Source organism: Armigeres subalbatus, chromosome 2 (genome assembly GCF_024139115.2).
Source record: "Armigeres subalbatus isolate Guangzhou_Male chromosome 2, GZ_Asu_2, whole genome shotgun sequence".
Lineage (NCBI taxonomy): Eukaryota > Metazoa > Arthropoda > Insecta > Diptera > Culicidae > Armigeres > Armigeres subalbatus.
The window spans coordinates 191,329,676-191,351,866 of record NC_085140.1 but is presented as its reverse complement, the minus strand read 5'-3'; the positions used below and the strand labels follow the sequence as shown (position 1 = coordinate 191,351,866).

The following is a 22,191-nucleotide window of genomic DNA, read 5'->3' as shown; positions in this document are numbered from 1 at the left end:
AGAAACTCAAAATTGTTTTGAATTGTTTCTACATATTTCACAAAACGTGGAGCATCAAAAACCCAGCAAATAGTAGCTCCGACTAAAATGCTTTCGAAGGAACAAAGAATTCAAAATACGTAAATCTCCTCCAGGGCGCCACAGTGCCAGTAAAGATGCTTTCATGAATAAATTAAATTTCTTACCACGGGTTCTTCCCTTTTTCTAATTATGCATCTTCTCCTGCTCCGGCGCAAGGCTGAGCACACGCCAAAAGACACGTACCAAGAAACTGGGATGCTATAACAAATCCATAGCTAGGGAGAAGACTCCGCACCGCTCTAGAACGACTAAAGCATGAGGAAACTTTGCCAGGGAATAAGATAAATCATCTAGAAGTCACAACAAAAAAGAACATGAGAACGATACGGGGATCGGGAGGGGATAGAATATCCTTTTTATCTTCTTCCCAGTCCCTATTTGAAGACAAGCAATCTTAATCATCCAGGCTGGGTGGGAATTTGAACGTAATTGTGATAGGGACTCGAGAGGATGCGCGCGTGCTGATGACGAGCCGCCATCCTGCACGAGTTTGGATAGTGGAAGAAGATACACACGTAGAAGAAGCTTTGTGCTGTTTACCACCACAGTGAGCGAGCGAATTTTCGCTTCAGTGCCGATGGTTGAGAAGCCTCAATGTACACAGGGAGTAACGTTAAGTGGTGAAGATTCGAGTATCTTCATTATCATAAAATACACGCGAATGATGAATGCTGATATAAATTTGTTGCATCGGGGTTTCTAGGGATCCAGTTTCCGAACAATCAAATTATCTTAGAGAATCGAGAGAACGTTGAAATTGCAGATAACTCGAGCTTCAATAAGATGTAAATTTATGTTTGAATAAATTATAGTCTCACGCTCGTATAGGAAAATTATCGTTTCGAAGGCTCAAGCTAAAAAGCACACAGAGCACTAAAACTCCAAATGTGAGCTTTTTCAGCAACATCAACAGATGCCACGTAGAGTGGAGACAAGTACCATCTTCAAAGTATTAACAGTTTGCACTGACTAGAGTAGCCAAAAATATGAAAATGCAAGTGTAGCCTCCAAACTAGGGCTACAACAAAACATTAAAAACATTCGCGAAATTCAAGTTTATAGAATGTTGGCAAAAATAACTAACATTTTGGTAACTATAACTTGATATAACTTTGCATGAAGACACCGTAGGAAAAGAATCCTTACGAACCATCCTACGCTTTCCGCTGTGCCAGGATTAACGTTTCGGAAACAAGGAACAATACACATCCCACGAAGAAGCTAAACTTTCCAAGCGGAAAGACCCACTTCTGTCTCCATCTTCTCTTGCGTTAATCTATAGCCCGCACCGCAGGGTGAAAACTAATTATATTCGAATATATTATTTCTACAAGGGAACGACTTCTACCCACACCGACGCGCACGAAAGATGCCTCAACCGCTTCTTCCCACTTTCCAGAGGAGGAAGCCTGCCATCGCTCGTTTTTCTGGTAACAACCCTCACCACCCACCAACCAACACTAACATCTCGCGCAGCGGGTTTCAAATATGAGCTCTACTGAAGCATCCGTCGAGATGGGGAAATCTTACGAGAAATCCACTTGCGGCGCTGTTCCAAAGTTAAGATTTATTAAATTTGTTGAGTTTCTAGTTACGACGATGTCGGTACCAAGGTACGGTGGTTGCGGCAAAAGAATGGGGTGGTGGCTTTTTTCCGCCATCTTGCGCGCGAACGCCGTTTTCGCTGCTTGAATGTATTTACAAAGTTTCTGCAGTTCGTGGTTTGAAATTTGTAGTGAATCTAACTATGTGGAAATTACATTGTGAAGTTGGATTCAAGATTTTCCGAACTTATTGAGCACTGGTGCATTATTATAAACGCTCTAAATTTGAAACTACTATACTGCCGCTGCAAGCATAACTGATCCATCTTTGCTTTATTTCCTATCTATATGGGAAAGTTATGCTTTTATGGACAGTATAGTAAGAACAAAGCATAAAGGATATATCAGAATACCAGAACCTGTTTTCACGGGATCAATCTCCAATATTTATCAATTTTTAACCATCCATTTAATGTTTGTGCATTGTTTACCTAGTGGCAGGCATGAATGCATTATTCCCTACCGGAAATTCGACTAACTTAAATATAAAAACTCTGGGTGCTTCTCAAACATATTTTCCACATTACACCACATTACACATCAGGAAAAATACCTGTTTGGTAATGTAGGGTTAAGCAGTCCGCTCAAATATAGTGCAAATGAAAGCTTTCTATTTGTTATACACCAAGGGTGCCTACATTTAGGCGAGTTTGGTCGACGGTAACCGGTATGGATTTACACAATAATGGAGACGCACTATACTTTATGACCAATAAAAAATACCTTGAAGCAGCTGGGTACAGTTTGTAATCTTTCCAGATAGTCAATGTCAGTGCCGTGAAATCTCAATGTCAATTGAGCTTTTTGACCTGAAGGAAATAGACCACGTAGATTTCAATTGAATACAGAGATGTCAATTGAGTAGCACCGATCTATTCAATTGATAGCAGCAAACGAATTCATTCGATTGATCTTTAGTACATATCATGTCAGTTAGAACATTTGCCGTTAATCAATTTATGGAGAAATCTTTACCTCAATTGGCTTCAATAATACATTTGAAATCGGAAATAAAAAATATGTTTTTCGTGCGTCCCACTCTGGACGAAACTCCTGTAATGGAACACATGTTGTTTGTATGCCCAATTTGATTCACGAATCGTTAGGAGTATTGATATATAGGCCGTAAGATATTAGTTTACGCTTGGAGATCTGAAATTCTTGGAACACCTGAAACATGTGGCGATAACATATTTAATTAATTAATTAAACTTGGCTTCGTGGTTTGCTTTGTTTCATATTTAAAGAAATTCGAAGATCAATTAAATGAAAAACAAGTAATCTGAACAAAAATTATACCAAAGTGACATAAAAACAGGTTTGAGTGTATTTTCTCAGCGTCGCAACCGACATTTTTCAAATGCTTAAGGGTTTGAACGGAATTTTTCTTCTAACAAATTGGGGAAGGAGGATGAATTCCCAAAACCACCCCCAGGCTACGGCGCCTAAATTATTTCAACGGCGCGGTCAAAAATGATGGCGACGGCGGCGCATAAAAATCGTCGGCGCATAGCTAAAGTCTCTAGGGGGAATATTATTTTATAAAAATACTTAAGGTACACTGGGGGAAGTGGAAAACGAAAATCGATAGTTCAAGTTTACATTTTTATTGTAATACCAGTTTATATGATATAAATGCAATAATTTATTATGGGGTATCAAAAACAGTCAATTTTACACCAAATGGCAATTCATACCATTTTGGTAGCATGAAATTTATGGAAATAGGGTATCTGTCCCATTATTAATAACATGCTCCTATATCAATAATATTCGCAAAACAGGCTATTTAGGCTCAATTTGTGTCGTGTTTTGTTGTTATCCGGCGTGCTCATAACAAAAATGAGAAATAAATAATTCTTTGCTTTCGAATGGTATTGATTTGGGTACATGGTATGAATTCAAGGAGCAATTTCTTTAGATTTGAAAATTAGGAGATGTGTTTTCCACCTACCCCAGTGGAATGGGGTAAGTGGAAAACCCAAGATACCTTCTCCTTCAATGGGTAGTTACATATAATTGAAATCAAAACGATAATTGCTCTGAGTATCTTTTGTTGACTTATTTCATTGGATTAACGGAATTGGTCCCCAAGGAATTCTTGTAACAGCTAGTAGAGGGCTGTTTCTATACCACAAAAGTTCAACTCAATGGACGCAGTGGTTCTACGCCCCAACAAAAAAAAAAGAGGGCGGTTTTGCCTTCTCGAATACTAAGTGTACGTAAAATCTATATGTTCGCCCCAAAAATGAACTTTTTATATATGAAAAATGGGACTTACAGTGTTATAAACTAATCGATTCAATTTAACGAATTGAGATGGTGTGACATGGCCAAAATCAGTATTATCCCACTTATTATTGAGCCGAAACTGATTGAGGGGGGCGATTTTGAGAGTGGTATAAGCCATTTCTCGAAGGGTATAAATAGCATTACCTTAATCTTAAGAGGCCTTACATTAAACTTGCGAAAATATCTAAATAAAAAACGACTACTTCATTTCTTCTTAATAGAAATGGAGCAGAAAGACATGGACTAAACAAATGATACGGGTATACTACAAAAGTTCAATGAAATGGACGCAGTGGTTCATCCCGAACAAAGAACAAAAGAACAAAAAAAAATGTAAAATATTTAGGGGCCACACACTATTTACGTAAGCAATATACAGTCGCCTCTCCACATCTCGATATTGAAGGGACCATCGAGATAGGGAGAGATCGAGGAATGGAAGGAAAATTGAAATGGGTACTAGATCCAAAAAAGCTCGTTGCTATGAAAAACGACAACAAAACAAATGTCGTTCCTGTTGTTGATGTGTTTGTTTTTGTCCAAAGATGGTCTAGTAGCCTAAAAATCTGACTATATCGACATAAGGAGAGTGAATCCCGAACAAAATATGATCAGAACCCATCGAAATAGAGATATATCGAGATAAGGAGGTTACCGAGATGTAGAAAGCCCAAATGTATGTAGATTGAGGGGACTGAGGAAACCATCGACATAGGGAGAGATATCGAGATATAGAACATCGAGATGTCGAGAATCGACTGTATCTGTTTTTTTCTTTCTGTTTTCAACACCCCCCATATAAGATTTTTCCAATACAAATCATTTTTTATATATGGAGCGTAAGAAAATGGCAGATTGTGGATTGATCAGGCGTTTTCTTATTTAAATTAGTCCAATCACTATGATAACAAATAAGGAACATATTTTCACAGCCATCGAAAAAAAAACCTTGGAGGGAAAAAATATTTGCGTGATCAGAACATTATCCACCTCCCCCGCAGTATTTAATACCAGGGGTATTTTTTATTTTTTATTACACCCGATTCTTTTTTTACACGGGGGATGCGTTCCGTGTAAAAAAAGTTTTCAGTTCAAAATTTGAAAATCCGTCTAAAAAAAGTTTTATGATTTCTCGACGAATCATGCAAAATGGAGCAACTTTGCAAAAATTTTGTATGGGATTTTTTTTACAAGGCCGTGTAAAAAAAATCCGTGTAAAAACAGAATCGGGTGTATTTTATTTCATGGTACAAACCACTACAAATTGAATGTGATTAGGTAAAAGTCACCTGTAAATCAAATTCACCAGAAAAAGGGACAATGTGTGCAAGTAAGAATTGATTTTATGGATGCAAAAATAAACTTCTCGCGAAACATAAAACGGCAGTTCAAACAAACGTTAATGTTATTGTATCTACAATTCCAATTTTACGAGTCGATGTTTACACTTACCCCATTTTTTCACCCCTGTGTACTTCTGAAACACCCACCATGCAAAAGTGTATAGTCTCCTCTTTCATGTCGTGGTTAAACTAAAGTGGTCTATCTAGTTTTTTTTCGGTATTTTTAGTGCAAACTCCTTATAAATCTTATTCATTACCAAACTCACCTCCACCAAAAACGTTTGGAAGAATGACACTTGATAGAACATTTTATAATTGCACGTATGACAAAAGGTACCTTCGATGTATCAAATTAAGTCTTGTTGGACGGTACCTCCTTTTAGAAATAGACACTATGAATTATTCAATAAGCTCATTTTGTGCAATTGTACACTATAACGGTGGTAATATTGAGAATCGAAGAATTTTATATTATTTTTATTTTGAAACTCAATATTCGCCATTATGCATTTTTGTCATAAGTACCCCAGTTTGAGAACCACTGTTCTAAGGAGTTGTAAAGTTAGGAGGGATGTTGTTTAAGGTTAATCTTTTTGTTAAGAAAGTTTTTGTCACCTTTATTTCGTTTTCTTGGGATGCGGCTATGTATTTAATCTATGTCCTGGCTAAAAAGCCTTGTTTTAAGCACCATAATTCGCCCTTTGAAGCGACACTGATAAATAGAACTCATGGATTTTCCAAAAAATATTAGAACGATAGAAATAAATGTGGCCGTGATGATGATTATGAGAGCCTAAAACTGAAATATTGTTCACATATGTAACAGAAAACTAAGAGATCAATATACACACAAAATCTGCAGAAAATAATGTAACCGAAGAAATAAAACCCTAGCGGCGATGGTACTTTTCTCGTGCATAATAAAAAATAGTATTTTTGCCATTACTTTTGATCCTTTAGTTCTATTTGGCCAATTTTCAGGGGGTGCTTGGTGGCCTTGTGTCACTGCTTCTGCCTCATAAGCAGGAGATTAAGGGTTTGATCCCTGGCCCTTTCCAATTTCCTATTAGATAATTTCGTTAATCATATAACTCAATCTCTTTGCAAATCAAATTCTCATTGGGGGCTGTCTATATACCACGTGGACAATTTTGGGGGGAGTTGACTGTGGTATGTTGATGTCCACGGTTCATACAAATTTTTGAAAATGTATATGAAGAATTGTCCACGCTGGGTAAGGGGGTATCTGAAACTGACTAAAACCTGTAAACGTGGTATATGGACAGCCCCTTGCTAGCAAGTATGATTCTAAATATAGAATTGCTATAAAAAGCTGCCTGTTACTTAGTAGCAGTAAATAAAATGTAAAAATAGATTGGTATTCATTTGTACCCGCATACGAATGCTATATACGGTCGCTATGCTCGTGCAGGCCTCATACAAGTAAGAATGTGTGAGGTTAATGTGCGGGTAGCGATGGTGTGGTAGACGTGTGCGTGGTATTAGAATCCAATAGCATTCAAATTCTAATTGTATAAAATGAATCCCATTAGAATTCACTTTAATACTTTCTCATTACTCTAGTACTTCTAATTCTCATTCATATATTCCTATCCCATAGATCGCATCACTTACCAAAGTGAATCCAGATAATATATCCCTTCATACTAACACAATATCCTATCCTAAGACTATCGTGGAGATGCAGAGGTATACTCGGTCTCTAGTAGCAGCGAGAGTTGAACTAATAATCCTTCCTTCCCTTGATGACCGTAAGGACGTGGCCGGCGCCGTGAATTTGGACGTGGCCGGCGCATTGAAGTTCCGAAATTTGTACATTGAGAATGATAGCTAAACCCAAGCTCCATTCAATTGGTTCCCTGTGCAATTTCGCAAGTTCTAGTCAATCACGGAGTAGCAACTACGAATTGTACGGTTATCCTGCTCATGCTCATGCTTTTAGTTCGATTTGGCCAATTTTCAATAAGAAGCAATGGTAGAGTATTCTGCGGCGAATGCAACTTGTTGCAAGCAAATCAGTTAAGGATAAGTGCCTGAAAAATGAGTGTCATTTTTTCAATAAAAAATGGTATTTTGACCATAACTTCTGGGCCCATAATCCGATATGGCCAATTTTCAATAGGAAACAATGGGACAGGTTTCTGAGTCAAATGCAAACTGTTAAGTCTGCTAAGGATTACTGCCCGAAAAATCAGTGACATTTTTGCTTAATTTTTTTGGGCGGGTGCGCACATATACACACAGACATCATCTCAATTCGTCGAACTGAATCGATTGGTATATAACACTTTGGGTCTCCGGGCCTTCTATAAAAAGTATGTTTGTGGAGTGAACATATAGCCTTCACGTATACAAACAAAGTATACGAGAAAGACAAAAAAGTTTTATTGTATATTGGAAACCGTTCACCGAGTTTTTGCCCGGTTCTATAAAAGATCAACTGCAATGAAAAAGAACAAGCTCTTTAGGAATCCACTGGGTGGATCAACAATGCTCACTTACGGGCCTCGTAACATCAATGGAAATAATGCTTTGGATCATGAAACACTTGGACAGCACACTACAATTTACATACATCACTACATTTCTATACATTAATAAAAACTTAAATAACTTTATCAAAATAGAATACAAACAAGAAAAATTAAATTTGACAACGGAAGAAAAAACTTTCGATACTCGATACACTTTCATCCTGCATTTGACATCATTAATTCGTTGCTGTACTAAATTCGAAAACAGGCGATTCGAACCGTTTATTATTCTTGGTTGCAAACGCTAAAAAAGCATCTAAACAAACGTAATCAAGTTTTAATCCATATAAATTTATCCTTTTTTTCGCTGCATAATTCTACAGTTTTGAAGTAAGCTTCCTATTCCTGTCACTCCATACATGGCAGCTTGAGATTTGAAGCTTCATTTTGCGAAAGGTTTCAATTTTCCAATTTAACTAGACTAGTTCACTGCCTGTTTTAAATGACAATTATTTCTATATTATATCACTTCAAATAGTCACTCTGGGTTTATAAGATGCACCGCCACGAGTTTCGGTAATTCCAAATAATGTATATATCAATATTTCGGTTTGTTTCGGGTCTTGTAAAAAATCATGTATCGCAGACCATTGAAAGTGCATTTTTTATGCTGCGGTTAATTATATTTTATGGAAAATCTGAACTTGTAAAAGTTTTACTCAGAGATTAAATATCCATCTCCTCAACGTATTTTCGACGGATACATTATCATGAAATCAACACTGAACATGAGACGAATCATGCATTCTTGAAGTACTTTATTATGATTGGTCAGCTACAAGCTCGACAACTTTATTTTACTGAGCATGCAATTCCATGCATACTTAAGTGAAAAACTTAAATAAAAAAATGTGACTCAAAACGGTTTGGTGAACCTTTCTATTTTTTTTTTGATTGTATGTGTAAAAAAGTTTGAATTTTTATTTAAAAGAGTTCATTTTAAACAGCCGTTGCGGTCCAAAAGGCCAAAAATAAAAAGATCATATATTTTGACTATTTAAACATCTTACAGCTTACTATTTTTCTTAAACGATATTTTTTATAAAATCCAAAGCTGAAAGTCTTCTCATTCGTGTCAAAAGGTTGCAAATCGGTTCATTATTGGCTTAAAAGTTATGAAGGTTTTTTTTAAGGACGCCATTTTTTTGGACCGCCCTATTCTGAAAATGTCTACCCTGAGCCCGAAACAAAAAATACGGGTCTAATTATTTTCAGTAGAGATTATTCATACATATTTTGAGCAAAATCGGAGAACTTTTCAATGGCGGAGGAATCATTAAATGCTGGATGAACATAATAGTTATGAAAAATCGGTGGAAGATCTGTTTTTTCTTTGGATGTTTCAAATTGGTCCGAATTTCCAACTAATCAGGGCAAATAGAAACGCATGTTGCGGGGCAATTACATACAGCAAATTAAAACGTCACCCTTGCTATTAAAAGTAATATTTTATTCCAGAATTCAGCATGGACCATAAATACATCCAAAAAACATAAATTTATAGAGAGGCTCACATTCCTAAAAATAAATTAAATAAATGTCCGTCCCTCCCTTTTTTATTCACGAAAGCATCCCTCCTACAATCACTGCTTAAGAATAGAATAAAAAAGAGTCATGTTTAAACTACATGATTTAGTTTTGAGAATCCTAATCTACTTGCCCTACTAGTGAGCACTTGATCTTAAAAAATTAAAACATGAAGCATGTAAACATTTCGTAACCTCCTCCTTTCACCTTCCCCAGCTTTCTCTTCTTAGCATCAATGAGTTTATGGGCGATACGGTGGTTAATTGATGTGAATTTATGACGAAGCCTCAATCAAATCAACATACGCTCAATTTAGGCGAACCGAATAATGAATTCTCCTGAAAAGTAATCCGAGTGGTCACCAGCAGGAGGTAACCAATCGGAATACTTTTTATCAACGTAGTGTGTAGTTCGGTTCTTTAGCATGTTGACCTTGAAAATTACGCTTATGGCTTTATTGTATTTCCGAAGCATATACATTTTGTTTCTATTTTGATATTATATTGGCAATATTAGCTAATGTCTGTAGATAGTGCAGTGTTTCAATTTGCCCCGATTAGCGAGGCAAGTACAAACGATGCATATAAAAAATAATTTCAATGCACAAAAAACATTTTTTTAATTGTCTGGTAAGATTACTTATTTTATGTGTAATCTTAGGTCCAAACTTGTAAACACAGCAAACGGATTCAAAATTTAACTAATCGTGATTTTTCAACAGTTTTCAATGTTCAACTTTTTAAAATCCGTTTTAATTTCCGCTGTCGGGGGTGACAATGGGTCAAATGGGGGTGAGAATGGGTCATTGTTTCAACTGTTTGTACAGATTCCTTTATTTCATGAGGAACCAAACACTGTTCAAAATATTGAAATCCAAGCTTCAATAAAACCACACGAGCTATTTTTGTGGCTGTGTAACTGTCGCACATCTAGGGGATGTTCTGCATTAGGTCCGTTTTGTGTGAAGCAAACATATCTCTGTGTTATTGATTTTAAGCGTGTACTGTCAGTGAGAGCGATGACCCATTCTCACCAACTAGACCCATTGTCACCCCCGATGACGGTACCTTAAAAAATCCGAGGGGAGCGAGGACATAAATATATTTTCTTATTTGTATCCGCCTAATTAAGACTAAACAAATATGGAATAGAAAAATCGATTCAAAATTATTCAATTCGAATTATTATTCCTTGATTGATTGTTTAAACATGGAAAAATATGGTAAGATTGACGTTCTTTTCTAATTTGCTCAATAATACTGTAAATATAAAATTCAGTTCAATAGCTTATCCATGACTCACTACAATTTTCTGTGAGAAACATGAGACATTCGGCATATGTTTTAAACTCAACGAAATTCAGAAGCCCATCAAAACTGTCTCCAAAATTTTATAAAGTCTCTCCAACTCCCGAGTTTCACAATCCGGTAATAACCATAAAAAACCACGAAGGCCAAAAATCAGTCTGAAACTCCACTTTCTATTTTGAAGCGTCCTAAAATTTCCTGGAATTCCGAAGAATTCTTGGCATCCCATTAGAAATCTCCTTGTGTAACAACTAATGAGCCTATCTGTAACTCATATTTTTGTTAGCGCACGTTTCTCCTTCGACGGGATCAAATAGTGGCGAGCACAAATAAACATTTCCCTCACACAAGGCCATTCAACAAAAGATAGTGAAAACAGAAACAACACAAACGCCCGCCCGAATTTATCACGGTGATGACCTTCAAATTTTCCCCGACTATAATCCGGCGTGAAAGTAGCGGAACCGCACGTGTGCGGTCAAGTGAAACGACCGAAATGTTTGTCACGGCTTTACACGTCTGCACAATGCAATGCGGGACTTGGGCCAACACCTTCCTTTTCGTTTTAGTTTCCTCCCCAAACCCCCCTGTGGATGCGGATGACCGAACGTGCAGGATGATGTGCAATATTCAAGGGCACCCTCAGCTCAGCTGCGTTTGACGCTAAGCTACTGCGGGATTGTGATGCTAACGCCTCTACTGTTGCATTACTGAGCGAATATAACTGTTAGGTCTACGACCGAAACAGGTTCCCATGATGATTAAAATAGACCACTTCACACTGAGAAGAATGTTTGAATGAAGGGACATTTTATTTATTATAAGGTGGATGTCGGGCGCCAAATTTGAAGGGCTTGACTCAAGTTCACGACTTCACGTGCGTGGTTGAAGCAAGTTACTATTATTAGGTGTGTCATCTGCCATGACCAAGCGTCTCCATATTTTATATGATATGAAACAGATACACATTGTGAAGTACACTGGATTTTGTTTTTACACGATTTATATTTTCTCAATTTTGCACTCATCCTAAATGTTTAACGCATATCAATTATCATGTGATTTTTCTTTGATTTATCCTGGATTTTTTGAAACATGTTGCGAGTTTGGTGGTAAATTGAAGTCACACGATCAAAAACACGAGCGAAACAAAATCGTGTAAAAACAAAATCCTGTGTACTCCTTTAATTTGGATGGACAAAATTATTTAACCGTCCTAGAATATTTTAAGGATCTCAGATTAAAAAAAAAGCTTAATGAAAAACGTAATTTGTACAAAGTTTGTATATGCTAGATTTTGGCATTTTGATTACGTTTTCATTTTCGCGGATTTCCGTCCAAATTTTTTTTCCCTGTTTAAATTGAATTAATTTAACAACACAAGCGGATGTACAGTATTTAAAAAGAAATTGCACTATATGATAAAAGATATTAAAACAATCTGATGATTTTAATATAGGAATATTAAGCTCATGCTAAATCTCTGTCTTTCAGAGTGGTGCTTCCTTCAAAGTGCGAAATGCTAACATAACCGTGCAATGTCCTCACAATAACAAACTATGATTACAACTCGAAAACGTTTTTTCTGAAAAAAAAGTTCATCTAATCATAATCTTTAAATTTGATCGTGGTTTGGTCATTCTATGCATATAATGCTAATAAATAAAATAAAATGTTTATCTAAGAACAAAAAAAAAGAATCTTATGAACGAATTTCGGACAGCCTGATCAACGATATCCGCCAGACATTTGTCAGCGAAAAGTTTGATTAGGGAACGGTACATGGCTTTCGAATATGTTTTCTCTAATACAGCAGATACACAATGTATTACGTTGTATTAATGCACAACCATGCACGACTACACTCGAAATGTTTACAAATTTCTGAAAAGTCAAAAATACAACTCTCATTTTCCAAATGTGCTGTCTAGTTCTATGGTGGTGGATACAGTTGACCAAGCGCTAGGAACCGTGCGACGGCGTCGTCGGCGGTTGTCAGTTTGTTGTATTTATTCCAACGACCAACGTATAATTTTAGCCACCCTCGTCGGTTTTATATCTAGTTGTCGCACTTTTCGCGTGGCTAAATTTAGCCAAATGTCCGAAATATTACAAATGGGGTCACGCAGTTTTTCGGAGGAAGATTGAGTCGTTTTCTAGTAAGAAAACAACATCCGATACGTGACACCAACAGTTTATAAGTCTCTACTGTCTGGAAAAATGGTCTGATGCAAGTGGAAATCAAAATTAATTAAAACAAGGGTGTTGAGCCAATCATCTTGAGATGTTCTGCACTTTAGGTTTCAATTCAGGGCGACAGTGGGTGACAAATTGATGGGGTTAGCTGAAGCAGCTGCTGGCATCTCCAGTCCGTATATAAATAAGTCGAAAATGCACACGTAAAGATGGATAATAAAAATATATATTCCGCTTCTTTGCCCATTTGGTGCTATGAGTTGGATCAGCGCCCGGCAGTCCGTGCCTCGCCAGTTGCCAAAAGATACCTACGCTGTAGCGAAGGATGACGCTGGTGGTTTGCTGATCATCGTCGGTAGCGCATCCATTTTCGTGGTCAAGTGTGGGCGGTCTGCTGCTGGGCCTGTATAAGGCGGTTATTTTACAGCAGAACTAAACTGAAGCAAGTCGAAAGAAATGAAAATGAAACGTCCAAAATGCAAAACAAATGTTTCACTTGTTGATTGCAGTATTCGTTTTGTAGACGAGAGCACTTCATGAGATTCCGAATCGTGTAACGAATTAAAAGCATTTCTGTATGCAATGTATGGCATTACTGGGGGAGATTTGCACATTCCTCGGATAGTAGGTCATGTGGAGGTTGGCTGAGTAATGCCGATTGGTTTGTTTGAAGTATTGTAGAACACAACAGCACGAATTAAGAGAAATATCTTCCATAAATGAAATATAATGTTTTATGTTCTCTGAATGGGAGCCGAATTTCCTTTACATATCATGTGGGTTACGGTACGTTAAGTTACGTTGCTCACTTGTAAGCCTGGACACTGAAATCCTATTTTCGAATTCCTACGAAATTCGATTCACCATTATATAATTTACTTTTTGACCAAATACTTAATCTCCTCTGGATCCACCTACTGAAATGCGCATTGGAAACTCATTAATTCTTGGAGTTATTTTCCTGAGAATTCCCCTAAGAATCTCATGAAAGGATTCCGGGATCAATTTCCTAAGTAATTTTAAAAAGAATCTTTTGATGAATTCCGAAGGCATTTTAAGGAAAAACTCTTGAACGAATTCCCGAAGAAATTCTTAACGGAATGACTGGAGGAATATTTGAAAAGACTACTAAATGAAGTCTCGAGGAAATTCCTGAATGCATTCCCAAGGATATCAAGACTTGATGATTTTCAGAGGAATTCACAAAGAAATTTTCAGATGATTTTCAAAATAAAAACCCAGATTAATCCACCTAGCGTTGGTGGTGCCTTTCTCGCATTTAGTTAAGACACCAACCTTATATGGGGTTTATATGGTCCGATGTACCATTTTCTTCATAACTTCGAAACGCAATGACCGATCGTTATAAAATTCAATAGTGATCAACAAGGCTTTGTCCCCTGTCGAATGAAACTTGTTGCGAGAAAATCGGTCAAGTAATACTATACGAAAAGTTGTTTAATGTTTTTTTTAGCTTTTGTGCACACACATACACACACACACATACACACGGACAGACAGACATGTGCTCAGCTCATCGAGCTGAGTCGATTGGTATATAATACTATGGGTCTCAGAGGCTTCTATAAAAAGTTCGTTTTCGGAGTGAAATGATAGCCTTTCGGTACAACTTAGTTGTACGAGAAAGGCAAAAAAAGAAAGCAATTCCTGGAAAACTTTTGAAAAAACTCCTGGAACGAATCTCCATAGAATTATTGAAGGTATTTCCAATCCAAGGAGAAATTTTCGATTATATTTCCAATTAAATTTAAAGGAAATATTTCTGACTGAATTTCAGAAGAATTCTCGAACCAGTATGCAGAAAACCACTTAGACGCGATGAGAACCGAAACATCACCTTATGATCAAAGGACTTAGAAATTATCTTTTCGTCGACCGGTTACATGTGCCATGCTGCTCATCTTCAGTACAATTTTCCATTATCTACTGTTCTACTTACTCACTCATAGGTCCTGAACACCGTTAAAAGTATATAGGGCCAATGTTAAAGATCTCTATGCTCGGCGGCTGCTCGCTTTAGTCATGACTTCCTTTATTTCTTTGTTGATGCGATTCCAATCCAGCGCTTGTTTATAGATTTCGTCTCCGCTATTCCGTAATTTGTTGTCGACACATCTCCACACATTCTCCATGTATACTCACGAATATCTGTTGATATTTTTTTTTCTTTTGGCATCATCGATGGATCTCAGTATTTTGGAACTTGTCATTTGATTATCATTCCAGTGGTGAAATTCCGCAATGTGTTGTTTGGCGGACTTCTACACGCAAAAAAAAAGCGTTCCCGAATTCGTGAACCAGCAAAAATACACCGTTATTTAATTCATGGATTCGGGAACACCAGTCATGTTTCTAGAACGTTCCAGAAAACGTGACTGTGTTCCCGAATTCGTGGCTGTTGTATACCAGTGGTAAACACTCATGAATCGAGATTGAGAATGTAGCTAATTCGTGAAGTTGCCGAGTCACCATGAGAAAGACTCATTCGCTTCGCTGACAACAAATTGTACAAATAGTTGTTCAAAATTGGTGAAAGACCACACGAGTGGAGTTTTTCGGGTAAGATATCGACGCAAACTGAATCAAAAGCCCCTGCGGAAACCAAATTGTGTATCTGACAAAAAGCTATTCGATTCAACCCATTTGTCTAGCCGGAAGAGAATCATATTTTCCAACAGCTTCCGAAGACAGGACAGCATCGCGATGGGGCGATGCGAGTTACAATCCGACGCGGGCTTTCCGGGCTTCTGGATGGCTATCACCTTTACTTGCTTCGGGAGGTATCATCCGGAACAATGTTACACTCCAGTAATCGATTGAACAAGCTCAATAGGCGCCTCTTCGCGACATCTTGGAGGTTTATGAGCAAATTGAATCTGATTATATCCATCCCGGAATTGTTACATGAAAGGAGAGCAAGCGAGAATTCAATCATCGAAAAGGGGCGATCCATATCATCCCTGTTAGCAAAATTATCACGTGACTCTTGCTTAACCGGCACCGAATCCGGACAAACTTTCTTTGCGAAGTCGAGTATCCATCGCGACAAGCTTTCACGATCTTTGTTTACGGACGACGCGTTGCGCATTCTTCTCTCGACAGAGTTTTCATTGAGGTCTCGCGCGATAAACCTTCAACAAAAGTGCGCCAATATCCGCGTTTCTTCACTTTGACCAGCTTCTTGAACTGGATCTCGAGCGCGATGCACCGTTTGTGGAGAACGATCGAACCGTGTTTCCGAAATTCTTTAAACGCGTCGGATTTCTCGCGATAAAGTTGTGTATACTCAACATCCCACCACGTACTATGCGGTTTCCTACAAACCAAAGCTCCTGGCACCGGCCGGCGTTGTGCCTGAAGAGCGCTGTCAAGGATCAACTTGGATAGAAACTCCTACTCTTGTCGCGGGGGAAAAGCATCTATCGACTCTACGCCATCAATGATGAACTCTGCATACTTTCCCAATCGATGTGCTTCATGAGGTCATATGAGAGGTCGATAGAAACAGATTGATTACGTCCATTAGAAATCGCAACTTCGATCGGCAAATGGTCACTACCATGAGGATCTTGGACCACATTCCAAACACGGGCAAAACTCGCACTGTACATATCGTTGATTCGTCCAATCGGCCTGTACAGCTATGAAGCAAGAACGTTGAAAGATGCAGACTATCGAAATCTCGGAGTGTTTGAGCGGAAAATACTGCATTCAATACTTGGCGGCGTTGTGGAAAATGGTGAATAGCGCAGACGCATGAATCACGATTTTTACCAAGTGTTCGCATTTCTGCCCATGTTCGCATTTCCAGGGCTTTAGTGACCAAAACTGACGAAAAAAGGGACCAAATAGTGACTTTCAGTTGCAGAAAAAGTGACCAAATAGTGACTTTCAGTTTCAGTTGCAAGTTCTGTGAGACGAAATTAAGCGTTTATGGGTCGAATGAGAATCATCTTTCACTCACCACTCTTTTGTCTTAGAACGAACTCAGAAGAGAAATGAAAATCGTATCTACTCAGTAAAATTGTATTGGCCTTCCTTTTAATCCCACGGAAATTTTATTAAATATCATTCAAAAAAACTACTCAGAACTATGAGTAGTCTTCCGAGAAAATCAATTTTTTACGCCACTGGAAGTGAGCGAAACATGGTTAGCAGTCATAAGAACTGTTTTTTTTTTTTTTCTGAAAAATGATTTCTAGGCAAACATCTGCGTGAAGGAGCATCCCCTTCACGTGAGAATCAGTGAAAATTAAGTTCACTGGATTAACTGAATACCTATTTAAGAAAGATGCACGATTTATCATAGGTGCCACGGAAGTTATTGGATTTTTCAGTGCAAAAAAAAAACAACAGTACGGATCGTTTGGGTAGAAAACGGAACAAAAATTATGAAGATCCAGTACAACGAGCCTGGGATTGAACGTTCAACCTCCTGCTTATACTGCAGGACTATGCTCTCTGAACTATTTAAATATTTTTTTTCCAAAATACGCAGATTTCCTAACTTGCTGTACGTATTCATGAACGATTTTTGCTATGGAATTCGATAGCGCATGCAATCTGAAAATTGGGGAGACTAGATTCTCTCTCTATAACATCTACTCAATAAATATTTTTTTAGAGCAAACCCTTCATCACATCTGTCAAATCTACAAAAAAATAGCCGCTTGAGAACAAATTTATATTTTCTTGAATTTGTTTGCCAAACTTCTCAAGTCTCAGAATCAAGTCTCCTCATATTGTGACAACAACTCAAAATCCAATTATCCTGAAATTGTGGTGGAATGTTGACATTTTTATCAGTGAAGATCATTTAGCATATTGACGGCTTGTGCTGTGAAAAAATGATAGCATTTTGTCAATATTAGGGGAAGTTGTTCAAATTTTGCTAGTCACTAAAAAACATCTTTAGGAGGGACAAACATAGTAAATAATAGAGTAAATAAGGTTGTCAATCAAAAAATAATTCGCCACATAACAATCATTTGTCTAGAGGATCTATAATAAAAGTATGCTCTAACAATACTGCTATAGTTCTCGGTAAAATAGCGGAGAATTAAGTCTCCCAAGGGGTCAAGTCTCCCAAGGAATCAAATCTTCCCACCTTCTCCTACTGTATAAAGTTTGAGCTTTAAAACAAAATCGGAATTGGCAGGTCTCCTGCTTGCATGACTGTATACCAATTTATAAATTGTGACGTGAAACACCTTCAATTAGCTACTGGTGAAATGCCAGTAAAAGCAGCGAGTTAAACGGCTGGCAAAGTTTCAGCGCAATCATTTTTTAAGATCCGTAATTTTATTTCCGCCATGATCAAAGCATCATCCGATGGGTACATAAAGTTTTATTTAAAAAAAAATCTTAGTCAATAGTTTCAAAATAGTTGAAAATAGTGACTTTTTGCGAGAAAAAGTGACTTTAGTGACTTGAGGTCGAAAAAAGGGACTTTTTAGTGACTTGCCCGAAAAAAGTGACCAAGTCACTAAAAAGTGACCCGCTACCAGGCCTGCATTTCTGTTCATTTTGTAAAAAGTCTGTGAACCGTTCAGAAAGCTCAATTTGCTGCATCTAATCCCACTACAGGAAAATTGGCTTTACTATCTTGCTTATCTGTAATAAGCTGGAAATTATTGAGTTTGTGGGGAGGATTGACAAACAATTTGTAAAATCAACCAAAATGCCTATGTTACAAATATGCGATCATGGGCACTATACAGATGTGTAGAAATCGGCAGGTTGATAAAATATGGCAGATTACAGTGGGCTAGACATTGTGGTGCGTAAATCGGAAGAGGGACCAGCAAAAGTATGTTTATCAAAGAACCTGGAAGAGGACGTCGGCTCCGGGAGACTCAGCACATGCTGGCTGTGTGCAATCGAGGAAGATGCGCGTGCGGCCGGCCTGCAGGGAGACTGGAATAAAACATTACATTTGGTTTTGCTCCGCACAACACAGAGTGTACAACCATCATAGGTATAGGGGGCTGTACACATATTACGTAAGCACTTAAGGGGGGGAGGGAGTTGGTCAATATCTTACGCTCCATATAAATAAAAACTCATTTGTATGAAAAAAATCTTACAGAAGGTCGAAAAACCCAGAAAAATTGCTTACGTAATAAGTGTACGACAGGTTGGTGAATACTTCCAGTATCTGCATGATCACAGCTGATACATACCAAGTATCACTGGCGCTTAACAGCACAGATTTTACAATAGATTTGAATATTAGAAATTCGGTACCTGGACTAATATGATTGGATCTCCATTAGTTTCGTAAAATCGCAAAACAGGACCTAGCCTTTTTGATCCACTGCTTACCCTTACCCCTACCGCGAAATTGGAGAGTAACTCGATCAGAAAGGCATTATAAATCAATTATACCAATGGATGTTAGTAATAATTAGATAATTCGATGAAAATGTGTCTTAGGTCAGTATTATTTAATATCAAAATTTAAAAACATTTCATTTTTTCAATTTTTTTGAAGGCTTTCTTATTCGGTTAAACTCACTTGAAGTCACGTTTAATACTATTAGCTTATATTATGCATAGAATCCGTCGCTGAAGCGTATCAGATTTGTATCCATAATGTAGGTAAATACCTTAAAAGAAGATTTTTGTATAAAAAAACACCATGGAACATAATAAACAAAACGGTCAAGCGTGGCGGTAACAAACGGTCGAACTTTATCATAACATTGATTGGAACAGCACAAAATTATTCAAATTTATCAGAAAATCATCACACCTCAGCTTTTGTGAATCAATCTCCAGAACCTACAACTAGAGAACCTGAAAGATCTGCCATGAACTGCTTGGAATAGTGAAGCATGCGCAAGGTCTCTAGCAACTGGCATAAACATGCTGGTTTTGGCAACATGCGTAATTGACCTGATAGATCAATTTACCTGATTTTTGGAACAATTTTGAGAACCTAGGAGATGTCATCTAAACAAATTTGAATAGTAATTCATACGGGTTGAAAGTAAAGTTGTCAAATATTTGTTGAAGCGGTAAATTTTGCTCACATTCAAATATGGAATCTATAACAAAAGGTCGAAAGACAGAAGGTCAAAAGACAGAAGGTCAAAAGACAAAAGGTCGAAATGATAAAAGGTCGAAAATACAAAACGTCGAAATGTACAGAAGATCGAAAGGGACAAAAGATCGAAAGAGGCAAAAGGTTAAAAGGGACAAAAGGACTAAAAGGACAAAAGGTCAGAAAGGATAAAGGTCGATCAAGAACAAGTTAATAACAAATTTTGTGTACTCCAAAGAAATTTGTAAAATGCATTTAACTTCAAGCAAAAGTAAAACACTCATCTCATCAAGTTGAAGAATGAGTAATTTTCAAAGGAGTAATTAAATACTATGAAACAATATCATGAATATCTAGATAGATCTGTACTGTATTGTGCGAGATTGATTCTTGCCGTTTCAGTTCCTTGTTCATTTCGACATCTTGTCCCTTTCGACCTTTTGTTCTTTCCGACATTTTGTCCCTTTCGATCTTTTGTCCCGTTCGACGTTTTGTCCTTTCGACCTTTTGTCTCGTCCGACGTTTTGTCCTTTCGACCTTTTGCCTTTTGTCTTTCGACTTTTTGTCCTTTCGACCTTATGTCTTTCGGGCTTTTGTCCTTAACCCTCAAATATGTTGTGTAAATCAATTTTTCTTATTTTTTATGACGGCATTCTTACTCCTGTCGACCTAACAAAAAATGAGCAGCCCTAGAACATAAAGAATCATCGAGCTAGAAGATACCAGCAAACGTGTATAAAGCCAAACGAGAAAAAATGTGAAAATCGTTCAGAAGACGCCCTAGAACCAGTTGTTTAAAAATGTTGCCTTTATGGTCACACTTTTCGAAATGTTAACCAAAAACTTAGGAATTACGCCAACACTAAATTAAGTTCCCGTTTGCTCTTATACAAATTAATCGTTCAAACGTTTGATTAACAGATGTGATAGAATCTGCACAAAAAGTTTAGTCACATGAAGTTGACGCACCAATGCACAAATACACCTTGCGTCTCCATATGCTCGTTAGCTTTGCTTTTTAATGATGATGAACATTTTTCTATATTCTTCTTATCCCCGTGTTGGTGCAGTACGTGCATAAGGTACATGGACTAGTTTTAATGCGGGGTAAGTTGAAACGAGAGGTGTAGTTTAGATCGAAAATGACCGAATGCTCTGGTTATTCTTTCAACAAACTACTTCCCTAAAAGCACCTTCTGACTGACTGTCATTCCCAGGACATCGCAGCTACTCAAAGCACACTCTATCATTGTTTACTTTTCACCCTTTGCAAAATCCAAACCAACTTTTTGGCGTGCCAGTGAAAAAGTTCTCAAAATATTATTTGGAAGAATTTTTTTCTAAAAATTTTCACGGCGGGTAATCTTGCAATGCTAAAAAAGCATAATGATTATGAAAAATCGATGTAAGACCTGTTTTTTTATTTTGTTCGTTTTAGATTGCACCGTAATTTCTGCGGGGATAGTAATGCTGTAATGCTGCGGGGATAGTTGAAACAATGTTTCAAAACGTCACCCTTGCAATTAAATCTAATATTTTATTCCAGAATTTCGTGAATACATCCGGGAAGTTAGCTTTGCTTAGTTTAATTGACTGTAAACTAGAATGATTCAATTTTTGATTTTTTTGCTTTCCGATAATTAAACGATTGCATTTGCCCTCCCTCTTTTCCAGCATTAGCATTAGCATTGTTACAGTGTAATTCTTAGATTGGACACTAGTGATACTCACGTTTTACTTTTGAGACCCTTATCTAAAATTGTCCTTGATTCCAGTCTTAAACAAAAATAACAAAAGCATGAGGATTACTACTCCTGGCCACGCCCATCACCACCGTAACTAGGGAGAGAAAGGAAGTGTTGATGTGATACTTAACGAGAGGCCACCGACTTAGCGACACCCTCATAAATACAACGGAGTTGGATAGTGAGGAAGGGGTCCGGAAATGGGTCTAGATTTGCCTGTAGCTGGCAATGCAACCGTGGTAGATCTTACCCCGTAACACACCACGTAAAGGTGTCTATCCAGCGTTACGGGTCTGTTCTGAAGTTACACTGAGTTGATCGATAACTAAACAATACTTCTCCCCCACACCCTCTTTTTTCAAAGAGCAACCCTAGCATCCCCAATCGTCGTCTCCTTAAGATAAAGAATGTGTGTTCCAAATATGGTTGAAATCGTCCAAGGGGTTCACTAGTTATGCTGAAACATACATACAAA

The 22,191-nt window shown here is 37.6% G+C and overlaps 2 protein-coding genes across 12 annotated transcripts in view; one reads left to right on the top strand and one right to left on the bottom strand.

Moving 5' to 3' along the window:
• LOC134211421 (peroxisomal targeting signal 2 receptor) overlaps nucleotides 1-22,191 on the bottom strand; it is a 358,938-nt gene that overhangs the window by 257,516 nt on the left and 79,231 nt on the right. The gene's annotated exons all lie outside the window — the stretch shown is intronic.
• LOC134211418 (PDZ and LIM domain protein 3) overlaps nucleotides 1-22,191 on the top strand; it is a 122,346-nt gene that overhangs the window by 65,193 nt on the left and 34,962 nt on the right. The window lies entirely within an intron of this gene.